Genomic DNA, 12,692 nt, shown 5'->3' on the forward strand with positions numbered 1-12,692 from the left:
GACCGATTAGGGCATTGTAGGCTGAACTCACGTCGACCACGATGTAGTTTATATTGAGTGTCCTTGACCGATTTCCTTTTCCAAAGGTCATGTGTAAAGAGATGTACCCAAGTGGTTGGATTGGAGTATATCCCAACCTGAACAGGCTGTTTGGATATGCTCTGAGCTCTTTTTCTTCCAGGCCGAGTTTGTCGAATGCAGTTTTGAACAAGATGTCGGCTGAGCTCCCTTGGTCTACCAGTGTGCGGTGGAGATTTGCGTTGGCCAATATGATAGTGATTACCATGGGATCGTCATGTCCCAAGTAATGTCAGCTGCATCCTCTTTGGTAAAAGTGATTGTGGGATGTCGGGTGCTTCCTCTTTTCCCTCGACATGATATACATCTTTAAGATGTCTTTTGCGAGATGATTTGGAGATACCTCCTCCCGCGAATCCTCCGTGTATCATGTGAACATGTCTTTCGGGCAAACGAGGTGGTCGTTCAGACCGTCCGACATCTTTGTCCCTTCTTCTTTTTCTTGGATCGTCTGCTCGGCTGGCTAAATACCGATCTAACTTTCCTTCTCTTACCAGTTTTTCTATGATATTTTTTAGGTCGAAATATTCGTTGGTGGAATGTCCATAGATTCGATGATATTCACAATATTCAGCCCGGTTTCCTCCTCCTTTTTTGCTTTTGAGTGGTTGAGCTGGAGGTATCTTTTCAGTATGGAATACTTCTCTGTAGACATCCACAAGAGACACCCGAAGAGGGGTATAATTGCGGTATTTTTTTTATCTTTTCCCCATTTTGATCATCTTTTTTCTTGAATTCTTTGTCCTTATTTCGGGAGGAGTTGGAGAATCCGGATTTTGAGGTCTCTCCTAGTCGAGAGTTTTCCTCCATGTTGATGTACTTCTCTGCTCGTTCTTGCACTTCATTCAGAGATGTGGGATATTTTTTCGATATAGAGTGGCTAAAAGGTCCCTCTCGCAAGCCATTGATGAGACCCATAATGGCGGCCTCTGTTGGTAGACTTTGTATGTCCAGACATACTTTGTTGAATCTTTCGATGTAGCTACGGAGACTCTCCTGATCTCCTTGTTTGATCCCTAGTAGGCTTGGGGCATGCTTGGTTTTGTCTTTCTGGATAGAGAATCTGGCTAGAAACTTCTTGGCTAGGTCGTCGAAGCTTGAGATGGACCTAGGGGGTAGATTGTCGAACCACTTAATCGCCATTTTGTTAAGGGGGAAGGCTTTACAGCGGACTACGTCTGAGGCATCGGTGAGGTACATTCGACTCCTGAAATTACTGAGGTGATGGTTGGGATCTGTCGTGCCATCGTATAAAGTCATATCCGGGAGTTTAAAGTCTTTTAGAATTTTAGCTTTCATGATCTCTTTGGTGAATGGGTCTTGATCTTTGTGGGGGCTATCTTCATGACTGGATCGAGCGGTCTTGGTTTTGAGATCGGCTTCGAGCTTTAAGAGCTTGTCCTCTAGCTTTCGACGTTGTCTTGTTTCTCTCCGAAGGTCTCTTTCGGCTTCCCGTTGATGTTCAGCTTCTTGTTCCAGCTGTTTAAGGCGATTCTGTTACTCACGGATAGCTTCCAAAATTTCTGTATTTGGGGGTTGCTTATCTCCCCCGTTTTGAGGTGTGTCTTTGGAAGTGGCGTCCGTGTTTTTGTTTGGTGTTCTTTCCACCAAACCAGAGTTGTGATTGTTGTCACGGTCGTCCGCCATGGTGATGGGATGACTTCCAGGTTCCCCGGCAACAGCGCCAATGATCCGAGGGTTACTTAAAACTGTAGGTCGATCTCGGACGAGATCTTCTGTACTGGTCGGAGCTGACGTGTCCGGCTGGTGGATGGTGGCCGGAGCGGCCGTGTCCGACTTGTTGAACTGGCTATGCTGCTGATCCTTTGTCACTGGAGGGTGGTGGTACCTGCAAGGGACTCCGATGCTTAAGTTAGCAAGGGTATTAAACATGTTTTTTTGTAGAATCATAGTATGAGTTATACCTGTGTGCTCCATTGTATTTATAATAGTAGAAGATGACCTTTCTGGGGATAAGATAGTTATCATATCTTATCTTATCTTTGAGTGAAGTCATCTTATCTTCAAGGGAACCGCCCTTATCTCTATAGGCTTGGGCTGCCTTTGGATTTGGGTCGTGTTCCTCTATCTGGGCCCTTTATTGGGCTTTCCTGGCAATTTGGCCGAGCTCTTTGAGAAGAGGTCGGATAGTCTGACCTGAAGAGGTCGGTCGCCTTGTCGCTAAACATCCCGGGTCAGACAGCTCGACCCAGGGTATGAACAGTGCCGTTGCCGGGGATTGTTCGAGATTGACAAACTACCGGACTATCTTGTTGCTTAGATTAGGTACTTTTTACAGATTAAAAAAGCAAATAAACCATGATCTTACTCTTTTGTTTGTGTCTTTTCTTTTCTTTAGTAATCTTTGTCTTTTGTTTGAGTCTTGTGTCAATTTTTAAGTTTGGTGTCCCGTCTGTTTTCATCTTCTTCTTTAAATTTTCGAAAGTGTTCTTATTTTCCCTTCTTAATATTCAAATTATTCTTGGTAATCTTTCTTGTTTGATTTTAAAAATTTTAAGTTTGGTGTCTTTTAGTTGTTTTTCCTTTAAATTTCGAAAATTAGTGTCTTTTGATCTTAAATTTTAAGTTTGGTGTCTGTTCATACACCGATCAGAGCTACAAAGTCCGAGTTGGACAAAGATAAAATGACCGACCTCTTTAGGTTGGTCGACCCTGACCTCTTCCCAAAAAGAGGTCGGCCAAAAAGCCATAGAGGCCCAAGTAGGCCCAAACAGAAGGACGCGGCCCACTCTAAAGGCGGCTGGCCTAAAAGATAAGGTGACCTTCCCCAAAGATAAGATAAGATAACTTATCTTATCTCAAGGGAAGTCACTCCACACTACTATAAATACACTAGAACACCCAGGTATAACTCATACTCTATTTCTACTAAAAACCTACTCAAAGCCCATGCTAACTTAAGCATCGGAGTTTCTTGCAGGTACCACCACCCTCCGGTGATGAAGGATCAGCAGCACCATCAAGTCCAACAAGTCGGACACGATAGCTCTGGCCACCACAACAGCTCTCATCCGAGATTGACCTTTAGTTTCAGGTAACTCTCGGAACAGTGTCTCTTAGTTGTTTTTCTTTTTCTTTAAAATTTGAAAATTCAAAAAAATATATATATTTCTTTTATCTTTGTTTAAATTTTTGAAAATCTTGCTATCTTTTCTTATCTTGATTTAAAATTTTTAACTTTGGTGTTTTCTTGTTAGTAAAGTTTAAATCTTGAATTTCAAATCTTATCTTCTCAAATCTTTTTCAAATCTTTATCTTATCTTTTGTCTATCTTTCTTTAAAATTCAAAAATCTTATCTTATTTTAGTTTCAAATTTCAAAATCAAATCTTTTTTAAAATCCAAATTTCAAAATTTAAATTCAAAATCTTTCTAAATCTTCATCATATCTTTTTACTTTAATCCTATCTTCATTTAAAATTTTAAATTTCAAATTCTTATCTTTTTAAATCTTAATTATCTTTTAAAGTTTGATTTCCAAAATTTTAAAATTTTAAATCTTATCTTTCTTACTCTTTTTAAATCTATATCTTATCTTTTTTTTTTAATTTTAAAACTTACCTAGTTTATCTTCTTTTCAAATTTAAAACTTTAATATTTCAAATGTTTACTTTCTTTTAAATTTGAATTTCAAAATCTTTGTTTGACATTTTCTTTCTTTTATTTTCGAAAATCATCATTTAATTTTCAAATCTCTTTAGTTAATTAGTTATCCTAGCTTTTAATTTTCTTTTATTCTTCTTTATTATTTTGAAATAAATGAATAAAATAAAAGTAAAACAAAAATATTTTGATTTTCAAATCTCTTTCTTCTTAATTTTCGAACTCTCAAGCATATCTCTCTCTCCATTATTTCGAATTCTACCTCCCCTCTCTACCCTCATTCTTCTTATCTCATCTAGATATCTTAGTTGGAGTTCTCTATACTCTGATATAGAAACTCCCATTCTTTATTTTCTTGGTTTTCTTTTCTTGTTCATGAGCAGAAATAGAGATAAATAACCTCTCTTTGATCCTGATCCTGAACCTGAGAGGACTCTAAGCAGGCGGCTATAACATGCTAGAGCACAACACTTCGGAGGAAACCTCAGAGCTTTTCGAACAAGAAGCTGAGAACGTAGATATGGCAGCCAATCCCAATGATAGAGGAGATGCAAGAAAAGTCCTAGGTGACTTTACTGCACCCACTTCTGACTTCTATAGACGAAGCATCTCTATACCTGCCATTGGTGCAAATAACTTTGATCTGAAGCCTCAACTGGTCACTTTAGTTCAACAGAACTGCCAATTTCATGGACTTCCATAGGAAGATCCCAACAGATTTATCTCTAATTTCTTGCAGATCTGTGATACTGTCAAGACTAATAGAGTGGATCCAGAGATTTACAAGCTGATGCTTTTCCCCTTTGCTGTAAGGGATAGAGCGAGGTTATGGCTGGATTCTCAGCCCAAGGAAAGCGTAGACTCTTGGGAGAAGGTGGTCAATGCATTCTTGACCAAGTTCTTTCCACCTCAGAAGCTGAGTGATGCATGGAATTGTGATCACACTTTTCACAACTCTGGTACAACTAACCAGCAAGTGCACTGGGTCGTCCAAGTAATAAAATCTTACGCGAGTAAGGGTCGATCCCACGAAGATTGTCGGATTGAAGCAAGCTATGGTCATCCTGTAAATCTTAGTCAGGCGGATTCAACTGGTTATGAGTTTTGATAATTGAAAGATAAATAAAATGTAAATTAAAATAAAGATACTTATGTAATTCATTGGTGGAAATTTCAGATAAGCGTTTGGAGATGCTTTGTTGCTTCTGAACCTCTTCTTTCCTATTGTCTTCATCCAATCATGCGTGCTCCCTTCCATGGCAAGCTGTATGTTGGTGGATCACCGTTGTCAATGGCTACCATCCGTCCTCTCAGTAAAAATGGTCCAGGCACGGCTTCTGTACGGCTAATCATCTGTCGGATCTCTCGTCTCGGATGAAAAATACCAGACACAGCTACCGCACGGCTAATCATCTGTCAGTTCTCACTTGTATCGGAATAGGATCTCTCTATCCTTTTGCACACTGTCACTGCGCCCAAAATTTGTGAGTTTGAAGCTCGTTTGTTCTAGCCTTTACCACGAAGGTTCTGATCTCTGTGAGTTCGACTGCTCTGTTGTCAGGAGATGCAAGTCAAAGTCACGAACCAGAGGCCTAAGAGATTATACTCCAGCTGTCATCCAATGACTACGTTGAACATCATGTAGACCACTTGTGGTTGTCAGGCACGTGGATCTTGGCTAAGCGAGTAATGAAGATAGTGGGTGTTTGTAACGGGTCACCCCTTCATTCTGACTTAACTGAATTAAGAATGAGAGTATATCTTAGAGAAGAGACATGTGTGAATTGAAAGAGAAACAATAGTACTTTCATTAATTCATGAAGAACAGCAGAGCTCCGCACCTTAATCTATAAGGTGTAGAAACTCCACCGTAGAAAATACATAAGAGAAAAATGTCTTGGCATGGCCGTGTGGCCAGCCTCCAAATGTGAAAAGTGGCATAAGATACGAATACAATAGTAAAAAGTGCTATTTATACTAAACTAGTTACTAAGGATTACAGAAAATAAGTAACTAAGTGCAGATAGTGCAGAAATCCACTTCCAGAGCCCACTTGGTGTGTGCTTGGGCTGAGCATTGAGCTTTACACGTTCATAGGCCTTTTCTAGAGTTAAACGCCAGCTTGGATGCCAGTTTGGGCGTTTAACTCTAGTTCTGGTGCCAGTTCCGGCGTTTTATGCCAAAAAAGGTCTCTGGCTGGCATTGAACGTCTGTTTGGGCCATCAAATCTTGGGCAAAGTATGAACTATTATATGTTGCTGGAAAGCCCAAGATGTTAGCTTTCCAGCCCAATTAAGAATGCGCCAATTGGACTTCTGTAGCTCCAGAAAAATGCGTTTGAGTACAGGGAGGTCAGAATCCAGCAGCATCTGCAATCCTTTCTCAGCCTCTGAATCAGATTTTTGGTCAGGACCCTCAATTTTAGCCAGAAAATACCTGAAATTATAGAAAAACACACAAACTCATAGTAAAGTCTAGAAATGTGATTTTCGCATAAAAACTAACAAAAATATAATAAAAAGTAACAAAAATATACTAAAAACTACCTAAAAACAATGCCAAAAAGCGTATAAATTATCCGCTCATCACTGAGAAAGCTTAGGGTGGAAGTTCAGACCTTCAGATAGCAAGAGGGTGAATCCCTCTATGAATCCTAGGAGGGTTACAAGCAATTGATCAGAAAGTGCCCTCCTAACATGATTTCAGATTGGATCATGCTAGATATCTTCTATGATGGTCTTTCTAAGATGTCCAAGATGGCTTTGGACCACTCTGCTGGTGGATCACTCCACTTAAAGAAAATGCCTGAAGAGGCACATGAACTCATTGACATGGTTGCTAGCAACCGATTCATGTACACCTCTGAGAGGAACCCTATGAACAATGAGGTGGCTTAGAAGAGAGGAGTCCTGGAGGTTAACACTCTGAATGCCATATTGGCTCAGAATAAGATCCTGACCCAACAGGTCAACATGATCTCCCAGCATCTGACTAGATTGTAAGCTGCAGCTGGCAGCACTCAAGAAGCCTTCTATGAAGGAGATGCTTATGATCCAGATCAACCCATGATGGAGGAGGTTAACTATATGGGAAATTCTTCAGGGAGTCCCAACAATGAGCCTTATGGAAACACCTACAACACATCATGGATGAATCATCCCAACTTTTTATTGAGGGATCAACAGATGCCTCAGCAAGGCTTCAATAACAACCAAGGTGGAAGGAACCAGAATAGGTTCAATAACAGACCATTCACACCTTCTTAGCAATAGATGGAGACTTCTAAGAAGAGCCTCTCTAACTTAGCTACTATAGTCTCCGATCTCTCTAAGACCACTCATAGTTTCATGATAAAAACTAGGTCCTCTATTAGGAATCTGGAGGTACAAATTGTCAGCTAAGTAAGAGGATCCATGAGATCTCTTCTAACACTCTTTCAAGTAACACTGAAGTAAACTCAAGAGAAGAGTACAAGGCCCGCACTATATAAGCTGAACCCGAATCTAAAGCGGAGTTTCTGGCGTTGAACACCAGCGAGGGAGTAACTAGGTGTTCAATGCCCAAAGAGGAGCAAGTTCTGGCGTTGAACGCCAGCAAAGGAGTGGCTGGGTGGTGCACGAATTGTGAATCACACTTTTCACAACTCGTACCACTAACCAGCAAGTGCACTGGGTCGTCCAAGTAATACCTTACGTGAATAAGGGTCGATCCCACGGAGATTGTTAGCTTGAATAAATCTATAGTTATCTTGTAAATCTTAGTCAGGAGATTAATTATGATTATTAGTTTGAATTGCAAAAAATAAAAGAGCATGAAATAAATACTTGTTATGCAGTAATTGAGAATATGTTGAAGTTTTGGAGATGCTTTGTCTTCTGTATCTCTGCTTTCCCCCTGTCTTCTTCTTCACGCACGCAAAGTTCCTCCTATGGCAAGCTGTGTGTTGGTGGATCACCGTTGTCAATGGCTACCATCCGTCCTCTCAGTGAAAATTGTCCAGGTGTGCTGTCACCGCACGGCTAATCATCTATTGGTTCTCAATCATGCTGGAATAGGATCCATTGATCCTTTTGCGTCTATCACTACGCCCAGCACTCATGAGTTTGAAGCTCATCACAGTCATTCAATCTCTGAATCCTACTCGGAATACCACAGACAAGGTTTAGACTTTCTGGATTCTCAAGAATGCTGCCAATGGATTCTAGCTTATACCACGAAGATTTTGATTAAGGAATCCAAGAGATACTCATTCAATCGAAGGTAGAACGGAGGTGGTTGTCAGGCACTCGTTCATAGGTTGATAATGGTGATGAGTGTCACGGATCATCATATCCATCATATTGAAGTGCGAATGAACATCTTAGATAGAAATAAGCGTGTTTGAATAGAAAACAGAAATAATTACATTAATTTATCGAGACACAGCAGAGCTCCTCACCCCCAACAATGGAGTTTAGAGACTCATTCGGTCAAAGAGTACAAAGTTCAGATCTAAAAATGTCACGAGGTACAAAATAAATCTCTAAAAGTTGTTTAAATAATAAACTAGTAACCTAGGTTTACAGAAAATGAATAAGCTATGATAGATAGTGCAGAAATCCACTTCTGGGGCCCACTTAGTGTGTGCTGGGGCTGAGACTTGAGCTTTACATGTGCCTAGGCTGTTTCTGGAGTTAAACGCCAGGTTTTAACCTGTTTTGGGTGTTTAACTCCAACTTGTAACCTGTTTCTGGCGTTTTACGCCAAAATGCAACATGGAACTGGAGTTGAACGCCAGTTTACGTCGTTTATCCCTGAGCAAAGTACGGACTATTATATATTGCTGGAAAGCCTTGGATGTCTACTTTCCAACGCAATTGAGAGCGCGCCATTTGGACTCCTGTAGCTCCAAAAAATCCACTTTGAGTGCAGGGAGGTCAGAATCCAACAGCATCTGCAGTCCTTTTTCAGCCGCTGAATCAGAATTTTCTCAGGTCCCTCAATTTCAGCCAGAAAATACCTGAAATCACAGAAAAACACACAAACTCATAGTAAAGTCCAGAAATGTGATTTTTATTTAAAAACTAATAAAAATATAATAAAAAGTGACTAAAACATATTAAAAACTACCTAAAAACTATGCCAAAAAGCGTATAAATTATCCGCTCATCACAACACCAAACTTAAATTGTTGCTTGTCCCCAAGCAACTAAAAATAAAGTAGGATAAAAAGAAGAGAATATACAATTAATTCCAAAAACATCTATGAAGATCAGTCTTAATTAGATGAGCGGGGCTATTAGCTTTTTGCTTCTGAACAGTTTTGGCATCTCACTTTATCCTTTGAAGTTCAGAATGATTGGCATCTATAGGAACTCAGAATTCAGATAGTGTTATTGATTCTCCTAGTTCAGTATGTTGATTCTTGAACACAGCTACTTTATGATTCTTGACTGTGGCCCTAAGCACTCTATTTTTCAGTATTACCACCGGATACATACATGCCACAGACTCATAACTGGGTGAACCTTTTCAGATTATGACTCAGCTTTGCTAAAGTCCCCAATTAGAGGTATCCAGGGTTCTTAAGCACACTCTGTTTTTGTTTTGGACCTCGACTTTAACCGCTCAGTCTCAAGTTTTCACTTGACACCTTCACACCACAAGCACATGGTTAGGGACAGCTTGGTTTAGCCGCTTAGGCTAGGATTTTATTCCTTTAGGCCCTCATATCCACTGATGCTCAAAGCCTTGGATCCTTTTTATTACCCTTGCCTTTTGGTTTTAAAGGGCTATTAGCTTTTTGCTCTTACCTTTTTGGGTTAAAGAGCTTTTGGCTTTTTCTGCTTGCTTTTTCTTTTTCTTACTCTCTCTTTTTTTTTCGCATTTTTTTTCTGCAAGCTTTGTTCTTCACTACTTTTTCTTGCTTCAAGAATCATTTTTATGATTTTTCAGATTATCAAATAACATTTCTCCTTTTTCATCATTCTTTCAAGAGCCAACAATTTTAACATTCATAAACAACAAATTCAAAAGAAATATGCACTGTTCAAGCATTCATTCAGAAAACAAAAAAGTATTGCCACCACATCAAAATAATTAAACTATTTTAAAATTCGAAATTCATGTACTTCTTTTTCTTTTTCAGAAAATATTTTTCATTTAAGAAAGGTGATGGATTCATAGGACATTCATATCTTTAAGACATAGACACTTAGATACTAGTGATCATGTAATAAGACCCAAACATAAATAAACATAAAGCATAGTAAACAAAAAACAGAGAAATAAGAACAAGGAGATTAAGGAATGGGTCCACCTTAGTGAGGGTGGCGTCTTCCTCTTCTTGAAGAGCTAATGGTGCTCTTGAGCTCCTCTATATCTCTTCCTTGTCTTTGTTGCTCCTCCCTCATAGCTCTTTGATCTGCAGTCAAATGCTCTACCACTGAACTATGAACCCTTGAGATGAATCTCTCCATCTCTCATGACTCGGAGGTGGAAGCTTTTGCCTTTCCTTTCCTCCTTCTAGAGGTTTCTCCGGCCTTAGGTGCCATAAATGGTTATGGAAAAACAAAAAGCAATGCTTTTACCACACCAAACTTAAAAGGTTTGCTCATCCTCGAGTAAAAGAAGAAAGAAGTGGAGAAGATGGAGGTGTGTAAATGGGTGGGTTTGGGAGGGAAATGGTTTAAATTTGAATGGTGAGGTAGGTGGGGATCCTGTGGGGTCCACAGATCCAGAGGGGTCCAGGACTTAGCATCCCTGCTCCATTTAGACGTGCAAAATGCCCTTAGAATGCATGTCTGGCATTAAACGCCAGCTTGCTGCTTGTTTCTGGCGTTTAACGCCAATTCCATGCTCTGTTCTGGCGTTAAACACCAGTCTGGTGCTTGTTTCTGGCGTTTAACGCCAGCTTGATGCTTCTTTTTGGCGTTAAATGCCAGCTTGTTGCTTCTTATTGGCGTTTAAACGCCAGTAAGCTCTTCCTCCAGGGTGAGCTGTTTTTAATGCTGTTTTTCATTCTATTTTTGATTTTTCAGTAGTTTTTGTGACTTCACATGATCATCAACCTACAGAAAACATAAAATAGCAATGGACCTTTCTGTCCTGGTTCTTTATTGTCTTTAGCTGGACCTTGCTGAGCTTTTAATCTAGCCTCAGCCTTGAGCACTCTTGCTCAATATTGCCTTCAAGATAATGCTTGATTTTCTGTCCATTAACAATGAACTTATTATCAGAATCAATGTCTTGAAGCTCCACATAGCCATATGGTGACACACTTGTAATCACATATGGTCCCCTCCACCGGGATTTCAGTTTCCCGGGGAATAGCCTGAGCCTAGAGTTAAATAACAAAACTTTCTGTCTTGGTTCAAAGACTCTAGATGACAGCTTTCTGTCATGCCATCTTTTTGCTTTCTCTTTGTAAAGCTGGGCATTTTCAAAAGCAGTGAGTCTAAATTCCTCTAGCTCATTCAGCTGGAGCAATCTTTTTTCTCTAGCTAATTTGGCATCAAAGTTTAGGAATCTGGTTGCCCAGTAGGCCTTATGCTCCAGTTCCACGGGAAGATGACAGGCCTTATGTAACGACCCAATTTCTGGTACGTCATGATCATACTAGAAACTGAGCGCTACCAACTTGTCTACCTATCTATTATCTATTATTTATTATATGAGCCTGATTCGTTGTTAAAAGCGTAGTTATTTTACGAGGTACTTTTTATCTTTTATTTATCTTTGCCTCACTAATATGTTTTTACCACTCCCTAAGTGTTTTATGAGGGTAATTATGAGATTCTGCGCTTAAAGTTGTCTTTCTAAAGCTTTTACAGAAAACTGCCTTTTCTGCATTATTTTATTATTTTTATTAAAATATTATTTTTAATTAAATATTATTATTTAATATTTTATTATTATTTATTATTTTATCATTAAATTTTCGAAAATTACCCCTTTTTAACTTTTAACCTTTAAAATTCACTTTTTACCACCCGTAACTTTTAATATTTCTACTTTTACCACCCTAACTTCCAGAAATTACAAAATAACCCCTCAAACACCAAAATATTTACTTCCTTGCCCTTTTCAAGATCTAAAAGGTGTTCTTCATTGTTCTTCACCACACTCAAAGTGTTCTTCGTGTTCTTTGTATATTCTTCAGATTCTTTCTCTGTTTTTACCCGTTTTTCAGTCTTTTCAGCAACCGATTTTTACCAAAATTCAAAATAAATTTCCAGCCACTAAAACCCCATCTTTTCTACATGATTTTAACATAAATTGAACCTCAATTTAAGGTCTAGGGTTCGTTTTTCCAGCAGCCCTCAAGAACAACATTCATAGCTTGAATATCATCAAATTTCATCAAAATTTCAACAAACTTTCACCAAGAATAACTCATATAACCAATCAATTTCAAGCATAACCAAACCATATCATAATCACACATCTCAAACACAATCAATCAAGATTAAATTCATCACACCCTACCTTGATTTGCTGCTCCAAATTCGGTTAGACTTTCAGGTGGTCCTTAAGCACTTTTTCCTCCTAAAACACATCAAGAACAACTTTAAATCCACAAACTCTCAACTGACCAAATCTCCCTCAGTACGTTAGGAAGAGATATCTCACCTTAGACTTGCTGAAAATTAATGTTTCTTGGCCCTCAAGTCAAGTTAAGCATGATTCCTAAGGAAGAACATCAAGAAAACACATGTTTGGCATGGTTTTCCTTGAAAACCGAATTGAAGAGGGAGGGAGACAGCCATCTCACCTTATTTCCAGCCTTGATAAGTCACATGGTTATGTAGAGGAAGAAGAGATGATCATTTTGGCGAAATCGGAGTTTTGATTTGAGTTTTAGTTCAGAAGAAATCAAGATTTGAAGATTAAGTGTTCATGAAGTTTTCTCTCTTTTCTCTCCTTTCAATTTCGGCCAAAATGATGAAATGAGACAGACTTGGAGGTCTTGGGGGTGTAAGGTGAGTTGTGATTGGTTGGCTTGGAGGTGGA

This window comes from Arachis hypogaea, chromosome 17 (genome assembly GCF_003086295.3).
Source record: "Arachis hypogaea cultivar Tifrunner chromosome 17, arahy.Tifrunner.gnm2.J5K5, whole genome shotgun sequence".
Lineage (NCBI taxonomy): Eukaryota > Viridiplantae > Streptophyta > Magnoliopsida > Fabales > Fabaceae > Arachis > Arachis hypogaea.